The sequence below is a fragment of the Monodelphis domestica genome, chromosome 6 (assembly GCF_027887165.1).
Source record: "Monodelphis domestica isolate mMonDom1 chromosome 6, mMonDom1.pri, whole genome shotgun sequence".
NCBI lineage: Eukaryota > Metazoa > Chordata > Mammalia > Didelphimorphia > Didelphidae > Monodelphis > Monodelphis domestica.
In genome coordinates this window covers 120,540,865-120,554,664 of record NC_077232.1, presented here as the reverse complement: position 1 = coordinate 120,554,664, position 13,800 = coordinate 120,540,865, and positions in this window count along the sequence as shown.

Below are 13,800 nucleotides of genomic sequence, written 5' to 3'. Positions count from 1 at the left end.
GAGTATAAGTCATCCTATCAAAACTCCTACCTTTCATCCACTTCCTCCTTCATACTAGCTCCCTTTGACCATTGTTAACCAGCCTTAAAAGAACACCAGTGTCCAGTTCACATATAATCATTACAATAAAGAAGAGAATGACATCTTTCTTCACAAGCAAAGAATTTCTGGGTTAGAACCTAGACCAGTAAGTGTGAGCCCAAAGCTCCCTTCCAAAGGGAAAGAGTTCCCCAAATCCCATGAGATAGCAATGTGTCTGTTCTTACACACACAAATACACATGCACATAAGAATGAGATCATATCTACTTTTTAAAAAAGAAAAACAACCTATAGGAAATGCTTTACCAAAGATTTGTCCATTGCACTCACTGAAATGATAAACATTTTGCCATTTTTTCCTGCTTTTTAAGAAGTATTAGTTCTGTCAATATAGAAAAACACAGAACTACCCAACTAATTACAAAATAACAAGTCTTTAATCAGGACAAAGGAGATAGTCATGTGTACACAAAACACCGCCACACTGAGCTAAGCTATGAGACTCTGGGAACAAGGTCTCTGGGACAATGCACCAGGAATGAGAATTTCCATCATGGGAATTCCCATGGAACTGAAGAACTTGAAGTCTTCTATACTCCTTAGGGAGTACAGTAATTCCTCAATTTTCCTTGATATTGGTTATTCTCAGTTTCAGTTTTAATCAATTTTTTTCCATGAAAAATTTGTCTTGGTTCATTGTCTCAGATTTTATGGGCATGCCTATGTGACCTCACTGATAATTTTGTGAAAACAAAGGGCAACCCATACTTTTTCATGTTCCATGTGGTGTTGTTTCTCTTTGTGTGAATATCACCCTTTGCATCTAGACAAACAATTCCATTGCTTTCCAGTGTTGTGCTTTTTTTAATGACTGTAATACTACTAATACATGTAAGTCGTTACTGCATATGCAGTATTTCAGGTTTAATGTGTTTCTTTTGTGTTTCTCAGTTTCAAAATCTACATATCATAGGTAAAATAAAAATCACATGTGCTCAAATTTCATTGTTCCTCTTAAGTGTTTTACGTGTTTCCCTTGCTTAGAAGCTAACCCTTTCTTCTATCATGGGACCAAAGAAAGTTTACAAATAGGGACTTTATACCTAAGGTCCTTATGGAATGGAATTCCCCTTCCAAACAATAACTTCTCTCTTCCCTCCTAGCCATCTTCCATATGCCATGAACAATCTTCAGAAAGGTGAATGCTATTTTAAATGTTCATTTATTTTTTACATTAGTCTTTTATATTAATTTTTATCATTTTTAGTATTAAAATTTTTTCTCTATAAAATGTGTTGGTATGTATTATGGAGTGTCTAGAAGGAATTAATTGGATTTCCATTGATTCATATGGGAAAAAATGCCTTGGTTTCCTTTGGTTTTGGATTTAATCCATTATTTTTGGATAGATTATCATTGAAAAAAATGGAGGTATCACTGTATAGGCTACTTGGAAGCTAGGGAAAGAGAATTCCAGCTTGGGACTACACTATCTTGGAGAGACCTAAAATTATAATAGGAGAAACTTTTAAAACAAATGTAAATTTAGGAATTAGAATATATCTATCAATCCCATATAGGGTGAGATCAATCAATACTTGAAAATTTATGGTTCAGTCTAGAACAAACCTATTAATCCTACCTATCCTACCTAGGGTTATTCAGAAATGGCTGAGGGTTTTGTAAAACCAGGTTATTAGTTACTTTATTCAAGAAATTTCTATAGTGTTTCACTAGTATTTACAATGACCACAGTGCCTTTGAAAAACAAGTATTTATTGATCTCAATTGAATTTCAAACTGATGGGTATCTGATAACTTTGTATGGGCTACAAACAATAATAGGCATTCTGGATTATGACAAGCCAATATGAAATCTTGAGCAGAATAAATATGAGCATTCATGATTTTGTAAAAGAAATTCAATATACTATGCCCCAAATAGAATGCCTCTGCTTGGATAATAATTGATATAAACTTTAGAGGGTGTATCAACAAACAGTACTTGATTGAGATATAGTGGTTGTTATATGCATGGCTGAAAGTACTTGTAATTGGATTCTAGAACAGAAAAATTTCCTTACCTTTTTGGTTATCATTCAGGTGAGCCAGTGGAATGACAAGGGCATATTACCACCATGCTTTATTGTGAAGAGAGAGATTTATAAAAATTATAAAGCTGATTAAATTGCTCAATATTAAGAGAGATGCCTATGTAAGATCCTTATTGATTTCCCTAGTGTAACAGATGTCTACTTAGCCAAAATTGATTAGAACAACTCTATTTTGGGAAAACTACCTTGCTGTAGGAAGACCACCATACTTTTAAGTGCAAATGAAGATTGCAGAAACTCTTATAAAGAGATGAAAGTAGTTTGGAATGTTTGAGATAGTCACAAATAGAAAAGGACAAAGAAGGGAAAACATGGCATTTTCTTTAGCATTTGAAAGAGTACTTATCTTTCCAGAATAAAGGGCAATTTATATATTTATCTCAGGTAAAAAATGCTTCTTTTTAGTTCTGAACTCAGTTGTAAATTCATTCTTCTGGGCCTCAATAATCTCATCTTTTAAATGAAATGCTTAGACTAGATGGTCCATGATTTTCATCTCTTCTTGTGATATCATGTATCACTAAATTAGTTACTAATTCCAAAGCATACTAGTGTCTGAAAGTATAAGTAGAAGGAGACTTTTATTTTCTTTCCCATTACAAACTGATACTTCTCTATAAAAATGGAGAATATTTAATAAATGTGAGTTGGGAGACATTGCTTCATTGAAAACTATAGGGATTAGGGAATTATCAGAGTAATCTATTTCTGAACCAATCCAATGACTATACATCAGGAAATCTAAAGCCAGTGAAACATGCAATTGTTTCATCCATCTTAGCCTGCTATTTTAAAGAATCATTTCTGTATGCATATGTGCATGTATATATACACATGTGTATTCATATATTAACACACATATAAACACATATGTAATATGAGCATCATGTTATGTGCAATGTTAGATATAAGTATGCTATAAATACATTATATAGTGTCAATTGTTTGGCATTTTACTTGTATTGTAATTATAAATAATTTTCTTTCTTAAAGTTCATTTCTCTTCCTTTATGTGTGTAGAGTATTTGTTCAAATCTTTCAAAAATGTAGGAAAATCTCAGAGATGTATCAAGACATCCCAATTCCATATAAATAAGAAGAATAATATTATAATATCTCTTGTCATATGTTATTTTAGAAAAAAAGATAAAATGAAGGAAAAGAGGAGTTTTATAATGTATTATTCTTTTCATATGCTAGACTAATACTGCTGATTAATTAAAATTATGAACAATATGAATATGAAAGAACTAATAAATGGCCCCAAGACAGAAATATATGTAGAAAGATGAATAAAAGGTTGTTATGGAAAAATAATATAGGAAAGAATGCCCCCCTCAAAAAAGAGGTAATCACAACTTCATTGGAAAGAACCCTTTTGTTAGTTTAGCCATTCCCTAATAGTTGGACATCTCTTTAATTTTGCTCCAATTTTTTTTGTCACTACAAAGAAAGCTATTAACATTTTAGAACATATTTAGAACACATTCTATTTTCCTTGATCACCCTAGGAAATAAGCATAATATATTTCTGTGTCATTTATTTTGTAACTTTTATACTTATATTTTATATTGATATGAATTTATAATTTTATTATATAATCTTATTTTTTATAATTCAGTGATATTTAATAACAATTTTATAACTTTTTAACCATAATTCCAGATTGCTCTCTAAAATAGTTGGATCACTTCACAGTTCCACCAACATTTAATTAGTATCCCTAATTTTCCATATCATCTCCAACATCTATCATTTTGTTTTTATCAATTTTGTCAATCTGATAAATATGATGGAAAGACCTACATGAAATTATTGTGGGGGACCTTGAGGTGAGACCCTGAGGTTTGGGATGGATACCCTTTGCATGAATGCAAGGCTCCATGTTACTGATTCCAAAGTCAAGGCAGATCAAAAACAGAGAAAGAAAACTACAAACCAATCTCCTTAATGAACATGTATGCAAAAATCTTAAATAGAATATTAGCAAAAGGGCTCTATCAAGTGATCAAGGGCTTATTCATTATGATCCAGTAGGATTTATAACAGGAATTTAACAATGGTTCAATATTAGGAAAACCATCCACATAATTGAACATATCACCAAGCAAACCAACAAAAATCACATGATTATCTCAATAGATGCAGAAAAAGCCTTTGACAAAATACCATACCCATTCCTACTGAAAAGACTAGAAAGCATAGAAATAGAAGTGTCTTTCCTAAAAATAATAGATATATTTCTAAAACCATGAGCAAGCATTATTTACAATGGTGATAAATTATAAGCCTTCCCAATAAGATCAGGAGTGAAACAAGGATGCCCATTATCATCTCTATTATTTAGCATGACATTAGAAACATAGTAGCAATCAGAGAAGAAAAAGAAATTGAAGGCATTAAAATAGGCAATGAGGAGACAAAACTATCACTATTTGCAGATGACAAGATGGTCTACTTGAGAATCAACTAAAAAGCTGATGGAAATAATTAACATCTTTAGCAAAGTGGCAGGATACAAAATAAGCCCACAAAATCATTAGCATGTCTATATATTTTCAACGCATCCTGGCAGCAAGAGTTAGAAAGAAAAATTCCATTTAAAATCACCCTAGACAAACACAGGAACTATTTGAACACAACTACAAAACACTTTCCACACAATTAAAACTAGATCTAAAAAATTGCTGTACCAGATATTGAACTGAACTCTAAAGCAGTGATCATCAAAACAATATGGTACTGGTTAAGAGACCGAAGGGAGGATTAGTAGAATAGACTGTTAAATGACCTCAGTAGTAAGACAGTGTACGATAAACCCAAAGATCCAAGCTTTGGGGACAAAAATTGACCTTTTAACAAAAACTGCTGAGAAAAATGGAAAACAGTATGGGAGACATTAGGTTTAGATCAATATTTCATACTCTACACTGTTACAGACAAAAGAGTGGTTGCCTTAAACTGTGAATGAAAAAATATGGTTTCAAGACTTTGAATTGCCAAAACTGTAAAGATAATTTTTGTGTCCTGATTTTATATTAAAAATAAAATGGTTGCCATGGGAAAAATTCCCAAATATGAAATCCCCAAGTCAGCTGGGTTTTTATGTAGATTTTAATTAATACAAATAAGGAATTAAGGAAAGGGAGAGAGAGAGTAAGAGGAAATAATGGGAAAGGGGCCTAGGCCATTGGCCTAGGCCTGAGTTTTAAGAGAAACCAGTCAGTCTTTAATCCACTCATCACAAGATTTGTCCCAAGCAAGATTCTAGTGTTCAGAGAGACCCAGCTACTCCAACTAGTTTGAACTCCAACTCAGCTATCAAGGCTGCACTCCCTTTCCAGAGGCCTTCTGACCTCCTTTTAAACAGAATTTTCTCCTATGTCAATTCCCCTAAATTCTTACATCTACCAATCACAGTAGACATTTTCCAAAGGACTGACCATTCTTAATTCACACCTGAGTAGACTAAAACTTTTGAGTAATTCACACCTGAGTAGACTAATCTTGTCCTTTGCAAGTTGCCTGATTAATTTGATCTTCATAGGTACTTAGCACCCCTTTGTATTAGATCTAAAAATAGACCTAGCTTAAGGGTTCTTGCTTCACTTTAAGTATGGGTTGAGTACTTGTCATTGTTCAGTAAGGAGTTTACAACTTTATCTTCCCCTAAAGTATGCTTAAGTATGGGTGGAGTAATGTTAGAGTTCTCATATTCCTGATTAACTACCTTCATTGTTTAAAATGGGTTTAGCTTAATCAAATCTTCTGAAGTATAGTCTGAGAATTTTTAAGATTCACAAGTCTGAGAAATTTTAAGATTCACAATCCCCCCTCATGATCATTGGGAGACTAGTCTCCCCATTGATCATTTAACATAATCATCTTGGAGTCCTAAATGTACTTCTAACTACAGATATATACAATATTCAATTTTCTAAGAGGAAATTAGAGTATTGAGGGAGGAAATTAACAGAAAGCCAAATTAGGGGCAGACCCTTTTGGCATAAATGTGTACATTTATAATACATGTTCAATCAAACTTCAGTTCAATCAATCACACCCAAAGTTCATTCTTGATCTTCTTGATGTAGTGTGGGTTTTCCGGCATCTTTCTGCAACAGTTCATTCTCTGGATTTAGGAGTTAGCAAGCTTCTTCCTTGAAGATCTTTTCTCGAACAAAATCAAAATCTTGGATTTTTGTAAAAATACAATCTCAAATAAAAAATAAAGAATCTTAGATTTTAAATTAAAATACAATCCCCCCTGAAGTAGGTGTTAAAAAACATCCAGTTCAGTTCAGGATGCAATGTTGAGTTATGGGGGTATATGAGTCAATTATCAAAAGAAGAGAAAAACACAACTAAAAACATGAAGAAAAAAATTCAAAATAGGCCCTTGTATAGGTCCAATTTAAAGCAATTTCTATCCTACAAGTCTGTAGGACAGAACCCAGTAATATTTCACTAACCCATTTGTAGCCAAGACTACAGGAAGTTGCCATAATATAAGAAGAAAAGAATTAGAATTTTATTTTGATAGGGAAGCGTCATTCCCTCATTTGACTTTTTTGTCATTCTCAGGGATATAGGGAGCCAGCATGATAAGTCATATTTTGTACTTGTATGAGTACTTCACAAAGAATGTAGATACAAGGAAGTCCTATGACTTAACATATGTCAAGTGTCACAACCTCGAGTCTCAAACTAATTTTCAATTCTTCCCATATTGGCGTAGAAGTTCATCAATCCCACATGGATTGGTTTCATTTTGACCTGTGTTCTCTTTTAGGCACTTTTCAGGTTAAGTCTGTGCTCCTTGTTTTTATCCCATTTCCTAGAATCAGATATAAATATTAATCACAGTCCCATAATATTTTATCAATAAATGGCAGGTTCCCATAGTTTAAAGCTTTTAGGCATATATTGATATTATAGCAAGAGTATATATATTAACTTGTATTACTGCAGGGAACATGGAATTTGGGAGTTATTCCCAAGCAAGAATATATTTGATTTAGGACAGAATTGGTAAAATGACTTCCTCTATCAGAATCAATACGTGCTGGCAGGCCAAAATGAGGAATAATTTCTTTTAAAAGCACTTTAGCAACAAAAGCCGCTGTGGCTCCGGTCACAGGAAATACTTCCAGACATCTGGTCAGTTGATCTACAATGACTAGATAAAATTTATAATGTCCAATCTTTGGCATTGTTATGAAATCTATCTGTAGATGCTCAAAAGGTGTGTAAGCCAGAGGATGTCCGCCAAAAGCTTTGCCATGACATGCATGCTGGTTATATACTTCACATGTAAAGCAGGCTGAACACACTTTAGAGGCTATAGTAGTTATACCAGGGGCTATCCATACTCTCTTAACATAGTCCACGATACCTTGGGTGCCAAAAAAGACCATTTTAATGAATAAATTGGCAAATTTGATGATAGAAACTTATTGGGAGCAGGGGTTTTCCTTCAAATGACACCCTTACTCCATTAATCTGTTTTGCTTTGAATTTTTTTTTCCATTTTCCACTTCCTTTTCATTATATGAAATTGATAAATTTAAATCATCAATGGTTGTTAATGTTAAAATTAATTCAGGTCCTTCTATGGCTGCTAGCTTTGCAGCAGCATCTGCTCAATAATTTCCTACTATTTGGAGGGGATACAAAAGTGAAAAAGGTTAATTAATATCAATAAAATCAATATAATCTAAGAAGAAACACCTTCATTATATTTGGGATGTTCCTTGTGCACCCCCCTGAAGGGCACCTCCCTTAGGGGCATTAGCACCTCGAGTATTTTTTGGATGAGCACCATTTCTTATATATTGTTGTTGGGTATTATCATTTTCTTCATTGGGAGCATTTTCATTATTTTCCCAATTCCTATTTCTAAAATTCTGGTTTCTAAAGTTCTTATTTCTATAGTCATTATAGTTTTTTCCATAATTTCTAAAATCCTGGTTTCTATGATTATTATCATCATTTATATAATTATTTCTAAAGTTGTTATTATCCTTCCAATAATCTTGAGAAAAGTTCTATATTCTACCATTTTGTGGCCCTTCTTCTCACAGAAGTGGCAGGATACTGATTTATTTGTGGATTCCCGCAAAGGGGCTATGGTCTCTCCCTTATTTTTCAATTGTCTCTTTAACATTTCAATTTCTTTTTTTAAGTCTTCCACTAATGTATTATCTTCCTCAGGTCTTTTTAGATGACTTTTATAAACATAGGTTGCTACTCTCCTCAATTCTTTGAAGTCCATAGAGTCCCAATTAGGACAGCTAATTTTATAGTCTTTTACCACTGAATAACAATTCTCAACGAATTCTCAACCTATTTGCCTAATGTCCCTTTCTCTGGATAAATCAAGGTCCATATATGTATTTCCTATGTCAATAATTCTGTCCATAAACTGGGAGGGTGTTTCATCAATTTCTTGTTGGGTTCTTTCAAATTTTGACCATTTTTCAGGTCTATCCAAGCAAGCTCTCATAGCTGTCAATAATGCTTCTCTGGCCTGGTTTAGTTTTGTGTGATCTACTTCAACATTGGGGTTCCAATGTGGATCTTCAGTTGGCCAATAATGTCCTCCTCCACCTTGTTTTTGATTAGCCAGAGAGACGATATTATTTTTTTCTCTTTTTGTTAAAAATGTCTCTAACAAATTCTCAACATCCATCCAAGTGGGGTCAAAAGTTCTGAATATGTTCTCTAATTCTTTTATAATTAATATTTGTTTTTCCTCAAATGATGGAAGATCTTCCTTAAATTTATTTAAATCTTCAGGGCTAAAAGGTGTGTGATGTCTTACAGATACCAAGTTCCCATCTTTTTTTAAAAGTGGGTACTTCCCTTAAAGGAAATAACCTATCTGAAATATTTGGTACTCCTGTTTCTAGGCTTCTTAATCCATTCTCAATGGGGTAGGTATGAGAAAGAGAAGGGTTCAGCACACTGAGGGAGAGGGTTTGTTGTTGTCCCATAGTGCCAGAAAGATCAGAGGTAGGAAGGATCTGGGAATTGAATTGGACAGGGTGGGAAGGATGGGCAAAGGAAGAAGTTTTAGTAACTGGGGGGAAAGGTACAGAGGTGTTAGGGTTGGATGAATGAGTAGGGTTTGAACTTAAAGTGGAGGTATTAGGATGGTCAGTATGGGTGGAGTATGAACTCAGGGTGGAGGTGGTAGTAGGGTTGGAAGCATGGATAGGGTGAGAACTTAGAGTGGAGGGTGTGGGATTGGAAACATAGGCAGTGAGAGGAGTGGGTTGGTTAGAAGTAGGGTTTCCTGAGGCCGATGGGGAGGGGGGGGTTTGGTTAAGAGCAGGGGTTTCTAATGACGAGTTGGAAGGGGGAGCAGTGGGTTGGCTAAGAGGGTTAGTGTCCAGAGAAGGGTGGGACAGAGATTCTGATAATGTTCTTAACTCTCTTTTAATGTTCCTCTTAAAAGCTATGATCTCCCCCAAACTTTCCTCCATAAGCTCAAGCCAAGTATTTAGTTCTGCATTTTGTTGAGTAGTAGAAGGAACACTCGGTTGGTTTGACTGAGAAGTGAGTTTTGTAAAGAAATACAATATTACAGCTATAACATTAAAAATCCCAAGGGGGAGTAGCATGTTGATTATACTTTGCCATAAACCCCATGGTATGAGAAATTTCAGAGAGGCAACGAATGCCAATTTTACAAGGTTGGTCATGGAGCTGAATAGCCAGTTGTTAAGAACATTGTGAACTGGTTGTATCCACATATTTCTAAAGTAAACACGTGGGGAGCAGGACAAGGCCAAAAAGATTTTCCCAGATAATTCTTAATCCTAATTTAGGCAGTTGTTCCCTAAAGGAAAGACTATTTAGAAACAGCTCTCCTAGCCAGGACCTTAGGACCCTGTTGCTAAGATTTAAAACAACTATGTTCTATTTAATTTAAGGAGAAATCAAAATGCTTTTTTACTCACCCACTATTGCAGCTGTGTTTTGAAGCTGTTAGCAATGTTTAAAAAGACTGACTGACAGAGCAAGTAATAAAGAGAGAAAGGAGAGATTTCACAGAAATTTTGAGCATTTTTCATCACAACCTATGTGGTCAGCCATATTAAGATTCACAACACCAAGATAAATTCAGAATGGGTGAATGACTTGAATATAAAAGGGGAAACTATAAGCAAATTAGGTGAACATAGAACAGTATACCTGTCAGATCTATGGAAAGAAAGACTTAAATACCAAGCAAGAGATAGAAAATATTACAAAATATAAAATAAATAATTTTGATTACATTAAATTAAAAACATTTCGTACAAACAAAACCAATGCAATCAAAATTAGAAGGGAAGCAACAAATTGGGAAAAATCTTTATAACAAAAATCTCTGACAGGTCTAATTAATCAACTTTAAAAGAAGCTAAATCAATTGTTCAAAAAATCAAGCCATTCTCCAATTGACAAATGGGCAAGGGACATGATTAGGCAATTTTCAGATAAAGACATCAAAACTATCAATAAGCACATGAAAAAGTGTTCCAAATCTCTTAGAGAAATGCAAATCAAAACAACTCTGAGGTATCACCTCACACCTAGCAGAATAGCTAACATGACAGCAAAGGAAAGTAATAAATGTTGGAGGGGATGTAGCAAAATTGTGAAATTAATGCATTGCTGGTGGAGTTGTGAATTGATCCAACCATTCTGGATGGCAATTTGGAACTATGCCCAAAGGGCTTTAAAAGACTATCTGACCTTTGATCCAGCCATACCACTTCTGTTTTTATACCCTAAAGAGATAATAAGGAAAAAGACTTGTACCAAAATAATTATTGCTCTACTCTTTGTGGTAGCAAAAAATAATTGGAAAATGAGGGGATGTGCTTCGATTGGGGAATGGCTGAACAAATTCTGGTATTTGTTGTTGATGGAATACTATTGTGCTAAAAGAAATAAAGAGCTGTAGGAATTCCATGTGAACTGGAACATCCTCCAGGAATTGATACAGAGTGAAAGGTGCAGAACTAGGAAAGCCTTATACACTGTGGCACAATCGATTATAATAGACTTCTCTATTGGCATCAATGTAATAATCTAGCACAATTCTGAGGGACATATGAGAAAGAAAGCTTTCCATATCCAGAGAAAGAAATATGGGAGTAGAAAAAGAAAACAAAAACAGCTGCTTGATCACATGGGTACATGGGGCTATGATTGCTGATAGAGACTTGAAACAATTACTCTAGTGCAAATATTAATAATATGGAAATAGGTCTTGATCAATGACACATGTAAAAGCCAGTGGAACTGCTCATTGGCTATGGGAGGTAGATTTGAGGAGAGAGGAGAAAGAAAATGAATCATGTAACTATGGAAAATATTCTAAATCAATTATTAAAATAAAAATTTTCAAATAAAAATAAAAGAATGCAAGGCTCTGTAACTTAGATTAGAAATAAAAAGAGAAATTTAAATGAATTTGGCTGAGAGGCCAGTGTGCAGGGATTTGACACTGCCTCTCCTTGGAGATATATTCTGGGCTTTTTGTATCTTATAACAGGGTCTTGGTGACCAGGAATGAGGGAATGGAATGAGGTTAGGCAGGAGTGTTGATTATCTGCCCAGGGTTTGTGTCCCAAAGACACCATGTTTAACCCTCATAGTTTAGGGGGCAAGTGAATGTCTTATATTACAACCCTATGGTATCAAAGCATAGCATGTAGGTGTATTTCCATGTCCATCTTGGAATCTGGTGCAGAATCTAAGAAGAAAATATCCCTTATGGGTCTTTCCTTTTCATTTATCATTGATTGCTACGGTCACATTTTTCCTCAGCATTAACAATAATACAAGGAAGGAAAGGATTTTCCTGCTTACTTCAGACTTGAAGAACTTCCATAATTTGGTGTGTACAAAGGGAACCTCAAGGTCCCATGCCATTTCCTTGCTTTTAAATTCTAAAGAGAGAAGGGTCATCATGGGTCTGTCTTCATGTGACCCCTTCAAGGCTGATAATAGGCATATATTCTCTGAAGACAGAGGGAGGGGATATCAGATGTGGGCATAGGATCCTTAGGGGTGTGTCCTCAGTGAATGTCTGTGTCCTAGTACCTGGGGACATGAAGGGTTGGAGATCTGGAGGGCCTAAGTGTCTAGGTGATTGTTTCCACTGAATGGCAGAGAGGTCACAAAGTGGGGAGAATCAGTCCCTAAGGCAGAAGTGTAGAAACTGGGACTGGGGCAAAAACTAGAGCAAATTAGAGCAAACTAGAGAAAATTAGTACAATAGCCATTGTCATTAAACATTAGCATTTGGGTACCTGAGCTAACAGACTCCATCTTCAGAATCATATTCTGACAGGAATGGATTCCTTTAGGAAATTTGATTCCTAAGTTGTTTGAAGGGAAGGTTTTTGATATTTCTCTTAAAAAAAAAAACTCTTTGCAAAGCACCCATCAATATGGCATCTATAAACACTTGATTAAAAAATATTTCACAGGGTCTCTATACTTCAGATTTTGGAGGAAATCCAGAAAGCTTTGGTTCACATTTCTGAGCTCAAGATCCATACTTCAATTGTGTTAAAATAAGGCTGCAAATTCAAGTTATTCATTAATAAACTTCACCTACTTCTCAAGTTATGTTCCCTAACACATTGATCATCTTCAACTATTAACCAATGTGATTGTTTGTGGAAATGGGGACTTTAATTTTATAATTTTCATTCTGTACTGATTAAGGAAATTTGTCACAAAGGAAAAGGCAGGCAGGGAATAGATTTCCTCATGTCCCAAAGGACACATAGCAAGTAGTTACATATAGAAGCCAAAGCTTTCACTGGCTCATGGCATCATTGTGTCACTCAAGGATCACTCAAGCCTTACTTAAGTCAGGAAGGTCCAGCCCAATTTGAGTCCTGGACTACCTTTCTAAATGACACAGGACTTTCTCTATCCTTTGAGTACTTCATTTCCATCCTGTCTTTGTAGTGATAGATTAATCACCAGACAGCCATAGTTGGATTTCAATATATTTGGATCCCAGAAGCCTTTTTGCCTTATACAGCTCAGAGAAGTTCCACTTAGCAGCAGTCCCCCCAAAAATTTCACATATACCACAAATAATCCTTTCTCATTTTACAGAGCTGATCACTTGCCCACTCTACAGATTCCTTAAAATCTACAAATTTATATTTTAACAGTTATTCTTACATATTTTGGCAATAATTAATATATCATAATTTAGTCACAAACCTGAAACAAGGGGTATTAAATTGATTAGCTTCACATTAAATACAAAGAAGGGAGTTTGAGAAAAATTTTAAACATTATGCTACATTAAACCCTCATTTTGCATTAAACACTATCTGCAAATAGTATGGCAATCAGCTGACTCCTAATTATATTTCAGTTCCCAACTTCAGTTTATTCAATAATTAAATATAGCAAACAATTTAGGCATGTTCAGACATTCAAATCTCTAACCATTGGTCACTTTAAATATCAGATTACATCATGCATCTTCACTACTAATCTGGTGACAAGTACATTCCAGAAACAATTATAATTTTCCAAAATTACATTCAAAATTATGAAAATGAAATATACAGAACTAAGAACATTATATATAGCAAATGAAATAGTTTAAGAATGA